Source organism: Solanum stenotomum, chromosome 1 (genome assembly GCF_019186545.1).
Source record: "Solanum stenotomum isolate F172 chromosome 1, ASM1918654v1, whole genome shotgun sequence".
Classification (NCBI taxonomy): domain Eukaryota; kingdom Viridiplantae; phylum Streptophyta; class Magnoliopsida; order Solanales; family Solanaceae; genus Solanum; species Solanum stenotomum.
The window spans coordinates 99,986,541-99,996,366 of record NC_064282.1 but is presented as its reverse complement, the minus strand read 5'-3'; the positions used below and the strand labels follow the sequence as shown (position 1 = coordinate 99,996,366).

The following is a 9,826-nucleotide window of genomic DNA, read 5'->3' as shown; positions in this document are numbered from 1 at the left end:
ACTAGTACTTCAACATGTTGCATAAGCAAGAAGCTATTATCTGAAAAGAAGAAGAAATCATCATCAATTTGATTCGAGCTCTGCTATTAGTGTCCTAAATATTATCCTTATAGTACGATGCTTTGCATGTATTTTTAACCATTTGCTGTAACACAAGTATTTGATGCGATGGAGCAGGTTTGCACATGGAATGCTATGATTTCTTCCAGCTTGTGCGTGTGCCAAGCTTGTCGAATTCGGGTTCTAATTGTTTGAAGCAATGTCACATGAATTCAGACTTGATCTACTACAATGAAACATTATGGTTGTGTGGTTGATCCACAACAGGAAGCTTACGACTTCATAAAGAAGATGCCTTTTTTTTGAAGCTGATGCTACTGTCTTGGGTGCTTGTAGACTTGGTGGAGCTATTGAGTTGGGAAATGAAGTAGCAACAGAATCATTCTGGGCGTTATGTGCAACTCTCAAGCATTTATGTTGGCACAGAGAAGTGGGAAAAAGCAATGTTTGATCCTGGAATATACATGCTAAGGTTCCAGCCCACAGTTTTATTTCGTAGAGTTGATAATTGCAGCAGCTTTTATTTGTAAAATTTTCAATGAGCCAACTCTGTAACTACACAACTCTGCTTTGTGCATCGTGATTCTTTTGATAATCAAGAAATCCCCAAGGGCTGGTGGCACACATTTCAGCTGTGATGAGCCTGAGCCATGCATCGTGATGAAGGCATGACTCATCAAATTAAGCGGTTGGATTTCTTCTGAAATGTGATATCTGGTTTCACCTCTGCTAGGATTTAAACCTTAGTATTCAAGGTTACGTTGTTTCTCCAACTTTTTAATGGCTAAACCAACTCTATTGTATTCAAGTTATTATATATTGATCAATATCGAGGAATACTTTTTCTATTTCAAAGTAGCGAGAATTTGGAATTGTTTTAGTATTGTTAATGTGCTTTCTATTGTTATTCCAGTTTTCTAGTTTTCTACTGTTATTCCAGTTTGCCTTTTGATCCCTTTGCATTCTATGAAATTGTATGGTTTTTCCTTGCAATTGAATTTGTTGAGTCACAACAGAAGAAAATGTAACGAACACTTTATGAAACAAAACACAAACACTTTATGAAACGTCACTAACTATGAAAGTTAAAACTTTTATTCATATCCCAGCAATGCAGTTGACTTGAATCCTGCAATTTTCAATTTTTAGAATTAAAGTTAAAAGCTTTAAGGATGAAATTTTATGGATATATAAAATGTAATCTTCTGAAGGATACGTGGAGGTTATGCACTAATTTCTTTTCTTGTGCTTTTTCATTCTCGTAAGAATTTTGTGTTCCAATTCTACATCCATCCTCGAAAACCATGCTGGATATTGAGTTGACAGCATTATGTATGTTATACCCCATTGTAACTGGGTCAAAATAGTGTACAACATTTTAGTGATTTCTAAAGTTAATAACTAAGTCAAGAAGTCACTACCTAATTATTACGGTGAATTAGGACACCTAAATTGATTAAAGTTATTTTCTAAAGTTAACTTCATTTTAAGGTCTACTAAACTTAAGATTCTAGGTAAGGGTTCAACTAATCTAAAGGGAAGGGGTTAGGCATCCCTTAAGATCCATTAAAAATGGTTAACCGGCCGAACTTAAATTTATTAATTAGGCTAAGTGTAAAAAAGTAAAAAATCAAGTTGAAATGCTAAGTGTACAATAATCAATTTTGGAATTATTGTTCCACATGAAATCTAACTTGTGAAAATAAATTTGAAGTGAAGGTTTTGAAAGCTAACGTGATTTTTGTTTTAAGAAAAGGAGTTGTTTTGCAAGAATAAACCTTTTTTCTTTTAAAGCCAAACTGACAGAACTTCAAAGTTGGTGGAAGGAATCACCATATATAAACTTATATAAGAAAAATCTGACTTTTAAAATTATGAGGTAAGAAAGGTTTTATATACTCCAAAAGGGCTATTTTTTAATAACTACTTCTATTAGTATTATTAACTAGTAAAAAAGAAAGTTTGTTTTAAGGAAGAAGTGCTACTCAAAATCAATACAGAGGGTTCAATTCTAGTTAAAGCACGTAAATGCTCATATTCACAAATAAATCAAATTATTGAACTCTAGTTAAAAATATAAAATAAGTAAGGTATGTGAAAACAATTAAGCATCACAGAAGCAAGAAAATGTCCACAGCTTCCCTCCCATTCTTTCATTCTTTGTTCGTATGTATTTGAAAGAGATCGAAAGGCTGGAAGGAAGATAGACACGAGTTCTAGATCTAGCGGCGGGTATCGAGTCTCAAAGCAAGACTCTTGTGACAAGCGAAAGTGTTTATGAACACTCCATTCATGCTCCCGAAGTGTACATGTAAAAGAAACGGAAATAAAGTATTAGACAAAGTAAAGTAATTCTCAACATTGTATACAATAAAGTAGGCAGTCAAAGCTAGCTACTATGGTACACCACACTTAAGCTTTCAATAATATAAATAGTAAAGCGACTTTGTACCATCTACAAATGAATGTATTTGAGGACTCACCAAATCATTATTGTTTCAAATTCGGTTTAAAAGATATATCAAAGTGGAAAAGAAACGTTTTGCTTTCATGAACAATTAGCAATGGTAAATTACTATAATAGATGAAAGGAAGAAAAAAAAAACACTTTAACTAATCTACTATGACTTCCCATGAATCATGTAGAATAATATTTAAACTATAATCTTAGGCTAAAAACAGAGATATTCAAACTAATTAGCTAACTTGGACACGATATTTAAACACATACACTGATACACAATGTTTAAACAAACAAATTAACAAGCAGTCTTTTAGCAGAGAAATGGCGATAGATAAAGCTCAAAAGAAGGTGAAGTTGAGATTACCGTTTGAGAGGCAGCGAACTGAGGCCGTTGTCAATCTCAAATCTCGAACTCGATAGTTCACAAAAACGAGCAAAGATGAACAACTATGCTAAAAACCAAAACACATATGAAAGTATTCCGAAGCTAGGCAACTAAGACTTCTTTTTTGTGTGTGTGTTCTTGTAAGTGTTCCAGCCTTTGAGAAAGATGAAAATTTTCCAATGTTCAGAGGTGCTTTTGCCTATGAGTTTGAGATGTATTTATAGGAGAATCACAAGGCCTATCTTCTCATTTCGAAATTCAAATTCGCACAGATGAGGGGAAATTCACGGGTTGAGACTTTGGCTTCAAAAGAGACGTTTGAATCTGCCACCTCTGCCACAAAGAATCAAAATTCAAAAGTTCTTTGGCCTTTTGTATTGACCAAATTCAGAGGAGAGATGAGAATGAGGGAGAGGAAAATAGCTTCAGTCGTTCAAGAGAGAGAGGTGAAGTTACACCAAAATGGAGTGACAAATCTTTTTCATGGCTAAAGATCAATGGAGTTTTGTTTATAAAAAGAAAATGATACAGAGAGGGGCAAATAGTTGCTGATCAACAGAAGATAGGTTTAGGACTTGGGCCACATATTTGCTAATGGGCTACTCTTTTTGGGTTGCTCGCTTCGAATGACCAAATTGACTGAAATGTTTTGGGCCTATTTCTTCTCTAAATTAATTCGTTTGAACTCCTAATTTAATAAATAGTATAATATATATTACATAAAAAATTTAGAAGGTAAGAAGCTTGAAATAAATTAATGACATACTATTTTAAACAAGACGACATTAAAGTAATAATAGTAAAATTGATAAAAAAAAATATAATTTTGAAATAGTGAAAATGATACTAAAGATGATAATCATAAAAATAATAAAAGTTAAAGTAATATAGATAATTACGATAGCAATAGTGATAAATGAAAAATAATAGTGAATTATAAAGTATTCGACTTATTAGTAATTTAGAAGCTAAACGAAATAAATTAGAAGAAAGGAGGGACAAAATTTGGTGTCAACAGCTTGCTCCTCTTTGACCGGAGACGATGAAAGAGTTTTCGGTCAAAGAAGTTGACTAAGTAACCAATTTTGTCTTGACCAATAAATATAGGTACAGGAAGAGTTTAAGAGGAGCGATGTCACGCCCCAAGCCTACACCCTGGGCGGGACCGGCACTCGGAGACCATTGCTGGCCCCAAGCGAACCCTTGGCCTAGCTTTCTTAACTCAGTGGAAACTTAACTCAACAACGTGACTCAATGCAATGAAAGGTTATAAAACAACCAACTAATAAAATATGGCCAAAAAGGCAACTCGAGTCCCAAAAATAGAATATTTACATATATACATAGATGAGAGACTCAATACTAACTGACTGATTGTCTATGAAGCCTCTAAAATACTGAGATGGATGTTGGGACAGACCCTGCAACATCCTAATAAAACAAAACTAAGAGAACAAAATATTCGAGTCCTCCAAAAAGCAAGGAGGCTCACCACTGACTCTGGAGTGCTTAGCTGGATCAACGGCGTGCAGGATGCTGATTCGGGGTACCTGCGTCTGCATCATAAGACGATGCAGGCCAACTGGCATCAGTACATGGAATGTACGAGTATGAGAGCTGGAAAAGCTAAACCACAACTTAAGCTTGAAAGGAGTACAAGAGAACACTTACCTTGACTTTGTTCGACTCATGAATAACCAAACTCAATATAAAGCAATAAGACATATGCAATATATAAATAACTTGTAAAACAGTGTAAGCAACTTAGCTCGTTAAGGATAAAACAATAACAAACTCAACTTTACTTATATAAAAGTAATATAACTTTTGTGGGAGGTTCTTTAACCGACAACCACCACTATGAGCCCTAGTGATGATACAACGTCTTACCTCACGTTGCCCGAGGACCATCCTATACCTTGCCGTGATATAGGACCTTACTTTTGCTTAGTGGATCCACTAGCCTAATCTTACGTGATCATCTAAAAAGAATGATACGTCAAGTCCCATGTTGGCGCATGGTTCTTATGGAGAGTTGAGTTACTATGAACTCGTGTCCCCAATTCGGTGCTCAATACTACTCCTGAAAATACTTTGGCTCATAAGTGTCTTTAAACACATCTTTCTTTGATTGAGATAATTACTCAAAACTTAGCCCAAAGGCTCTTTTGGAAAACATGGTTCCTTCTTTACTTAAATGTAAAAACATTTAGAAACTTCTTTGGGAAGTACATAATTCCCTAATAACTTTGGAGAAATGGACTCGACTTTATGCTCTTGACATTAAATTGAAACTTGAGACTCTTTACCTAACTTGAAACTCTAAACTCTTTACTTGACTTGAAACTTGAAACGACGTTCAATAACGACTCTTGGAAAGCTTTAAAGACTTGCTTGGACTTACTTCTTAACTTTGCTTGACTTGACTCTAACTTCACTTTGACTTGATACTAACTCTCCTTGAATTGGATTATGAATTCAAGGTGTTTGATCACATGATATGGAGGAGTTCTTGATGCTTAAACGTGCCTTGGAGTATTGGAAACAACTATGAAACATTGGTACAATACCATGAAACATGCATGGACAAGGGGGGGATGAATGGGAAGACTTGGCGCTCTGAGAGGCGCGGAGCGCCAGACCCAAAACTTCAGATGAGGCCTGCTGGCGCACTGAGAGGCGCACCGCCCCAGCCTTTTCCCCGAAAACTCGACTTTTCTCCTTCTTTTCTTCAACTCTAAACCTCCTAAACACTAAGGGTTCCAACCCCAAATGCTTAGAATCATCAATCCCTCAACATACAATAGAATACAACTCAAAAACCAACTGGAAACATGTCCCAAATCACAAGGGACTTCAACAACAAAATCAACAACCTAACCAACAACTCCAAACAATATAACCAACAACTTCAACAACATATCTAATCTTTGCTCAATAATAAAATGAGTTTGGCATGTGGGGGAAAGAACCAACCACACTATGAACTCACATACCTAAATAGGGATCACCCCCGACGATTTCCACGACGGAAACTTGCTTGATCTCCTCTTTTCTTCTTCTCTTCTTCACTCTCAAACCCTTACTTTCACTCTTTTAAAATGGGATAGAAATGATCCACAATCGGCCTAACACCACAATATAACCCCAAAAGGAATGGCTAGGGAAAAGACCAAAATGCCCTTAAAATTCCGGACGGATTCCCTGCCAACTGCCCAACTTTCAAAGGGCATATCTCACTCATTCGAACTCGGAATCGAGAAAACTCGGTGGTGTTGGAAATATCATTCTACGAAATTTGCAACCATAACTGGAACTACTCCTAAATCATCCTGATCTGGAAGTTATGACTGCTCAAAGTTGGCCAAAAATTCACTTTTTCCACACTTGGCCAAATTTTCCAGATTTTCAAAATTCCTTCCAAAAATGAAATTTTCCAATTCTAAGCCTCTTCAAAGCTATTTCAAATTGTCGGATGTTACAAGCGACACTAAAGGATTTTTAACCTTGAGGGGTCACAAAATGAGTCAATTGAGTTGAGATGTAGAGATGATTATGAAAGAAAAGATTGGATAGCCTACATTTCATGTATTCGTGGAATGTAGGTGGAGATGAGTTCGAGAGTAGATCCTTGACCTTTGCTAGCGAGTTTGATATTCCTCTTCAACAAATTTACCCCAGTTCACTGCTATAAAAAAGTTCCACGTTGTGTTGCATCCTTTTTTATGTCGTCCGCGCCTGTGGTTTGATTTGAGAATTCATCCTCTTGGATGCTCTCGGCAAAGACCGAAATAAACTTGTTAGTAGAAACTGTAATTTATATAGAGAAGTGATATGTTTAACCGTATTCAACACATGTTTTTTTTTCTTTGACCTTTGTTGGAAGGCTAAACTTTCTCAACAAATTGCCCCAGTTCACTGCTAAGAGAAAGTTTCACATTGTGATGGATCTTTGGTTGCTTTAGACTGATTTTCCTGAAACTCGTGTTAAAATTTGTCATTAAAGTGAGAGATAAAATTAAAGTGTAAGAATGTATAAATGAATGGTAATATATGTATGTGTGATAATGGGGTGAAGTTGTGTGACTTATGAAACGAGTGTGGCCAAATGATGTTTCTAGTTGTCTTTAGAGACTTGGTAAATAAAGATGTCTCTGATTGTCTACAGAGATTTGATGTTGAGAGCCGTCTGGCTTATGATGATGAGGTCGTATGGCCAAGTTGTATCTCCATTTGTCTTCGAAGACATAATGACATATGACGTCTCTGGTTGTTTTCAGAGACTTGATGATGAATGATGTCTGTAAAGTTTAAGGAAAAGTCATTAAAGTAGGTAAAGTAGATTAAAGTAATTGGTAAAGTAGTGAATCAAGTAAGAGTGTAGCTGTCTGGCATATGCAAATGATGTAGATAATGTCTCTGATTGTCTTCAGAGACTTGAATGATAAATGAGGCCTCCGATTATCTTCGGGGTCCCAATGGTAAATGGTGTCTAATATCCTCCGATTGTCTACGGGGACTAGAATGATAAATGAGGCCTCCGCCTGTCTTCGGGGTCTTGATGATAAGTGATGTCTAATATCCTCCGATTGTCTACGGGGACTAAAATGAGGCCTCCGGCTTTCTTCGGGGTCTCGATGATAAGTGATGTCTAATATCCTCCAATTGTCTACGGGGACTAGAATGATAAATGAGGCCTCCGATTGTCTTCGGGGTCTCGATGATAAGTGATGTCTATAAGTCAAAAGTAAAGTTGTTAATCACTAGTAAATCTCCACTAAATCCATTGGATGAGAGATCAATGATTCGAATTTGAGCAAACAAGTTGTCAGTCCTTGAATCTTTTATAGGCCCATAGAACTTATTTGATCCCAAGTTTAATATCTGCAACTCAGGTAGGGCTCCCAACCATTCAGGAAATGTGTCATTCAATTCATTGTTACCTAAGTCGAGAGCTTTCAAATATGTGCAATTGATAAAAGATTGCGGGACTTTCCCCTCTAGCTTATTCCCGTCAAATTTAATGACTCCAAGATAATTTCCTATCCTAAAAGTTGTATTTAATGTCCCACTAAGACTATTGTTGCTTAAATCCAAAACCACAAGTCCACTCATCTCACCCAAACATAGTGGGATTGTTCCCTCCAAATTATTGCTGCCCAAATCTAGCACTAATAGTGCTTGATTGCAGATGGTTGATGCGATATGTCCATTGAGATTATTTTGTGAAATGAGAAGATAGTGTAGGATTTGCTGGTCTAGGAATGACTTTGGAATAGGACCTTCCAGCTGATTTTGTTTGAGAGAAACAACTAACAATGATTGGTACTTGAACTCTTGCATTTTTCCACTTAAACGGTTATCACTCAAGTCTAACAAATATAGTGACGGGAGGGAGAATATCCAGGAAGGTATAGTCCCATTCAAGTGGTTTGATGAAAAGTTGAGACGTTGTAGGTTTTGATCTTGCTATATTGTGGGCCCAACACGTGTTGACAATTTTTTCAAGGATAGTGCCACGTAGGCCGAAAATGGGTAGAAAATTATATATAAAATAAGTTCGGGGGGGGGNGGTAATAGGACCTTAGTAAAGGTTAGGTGTGTCTCAGGGATTTTGGGCATAGGCTGGGGGGTACTTATGCATTTTCCCCAAATTTTAAGTTGTCAATTACATATCCTCCTTCACATTCTTAGGTGCTACTGAAAGAACTTTTTTAGACTATTAAATCTACCGTCTAATATAAAAAATTATATTAGAGGAATACCATAATTATGATAATAATTAAAATAAATTATGTGTGCATATAATTAGATACTAAAATTTCTTTAAAATGGGTATCTTATTATTTCTTAGAAATTTAGCTTGAAATAAAATTTTCATTTCAACAAAATTTAATTAAAAAATAATTTAGATTAGTTGGGTGACTAGCTATCTAAGTAGTTGAGTGACTTTTGAGTTATAAAACTAAGTTCAATGACTTCCTATGTATAATTCTTAACTTTATAAGTCGAAAGCTATAAGCCCATCTATGGCTAGCAACGGAACCGGTAATGGGACTACCGGAACGGAACCGGGCACCACGGGCCGGAACCGAACCAGAACCAGGACGGACCGGAACCGGTAATTCCGGAAAAAAATCCGTGTACCCGTCCCGGACCGGACCGGAAACCGGGTCCAACCGTTATAAATTATAGTTTTTGTATTAAAATTAAAAAATTAGGAACATTAGACTTAAAAATTTATACTTTTAAAGTTTTAAATACAAACTTTCAAACTTTTAAAAGTATAAAAGTTTAAATTTCACAATTTAAAACTTTGAAAATTTAAATTCAAACTTTAAAACTATAAAAATTTAAATTTCACCCTTTAAAAGTTTGAAAATTTAAATTCAAAGTTCAAACTTTAAAACTATAAAAAGTTTAAATTTCACACTTTAAAAGTTTGAAAATTTAAATTTAAATTATAAACATTAAAACTATAAAACTATAAAAATTTAAATTTCACACTTTTAAATTTTAAAAGTTTGAAAATTTAAATTCAAAGTTCAAACTTTAAAACTATAAAAAGTTTAAATTTCACAATTTAAAAGTTTGAAAATTTAAATTTAAATTATAAACTTTAAAACTATAAAACTATAAAAATTTAAATTTCACACTTTAAATTTTAAAAGTTTGAAAATTTAAATTCAAACTTTAAAACTATAAAAATTTATATTTCACACTTTAAAAGTTTGAAAATTTAAAACTTGAAAACTATAAAAGTTTAAATTTCACACTTTAAAAGTTAAATTTGAACTTTTGAAGACAATAATAAAAAAAAATTAAGGCGAATAGCCTATACTTTTATTAATATTAATTAAATAGTACAAGTTGAGTTACAAAAAATTAGTAGAGTATTAAAAAATCTAATCTACACA

General features: G+C 34.7%; 1 protein-coding gene across 1 annotated transcript in view; it reads right to left on the bottom strand.

Annotated features, from left to right (window-relative positions):
• Window positions 1-1,022: 1,022 nt before the first annotated feature.
• LOC125870916 (receptor-like protein Cf-9) overlaps window positions 1,023-9,826 on the bottom strand; it is a 21,080-nt gene continuing 12,276 nt past the window's right edge. Inside the window, exon 2 of the mRNA XM_049551472.1 lies at window positions 1,023-1,189. The gene's annotated coding sequence lies outside the window, so the exon portion shown is untranslated. The remainder of the gene's footprint in view (window positions 1,190-9,826) is intronic.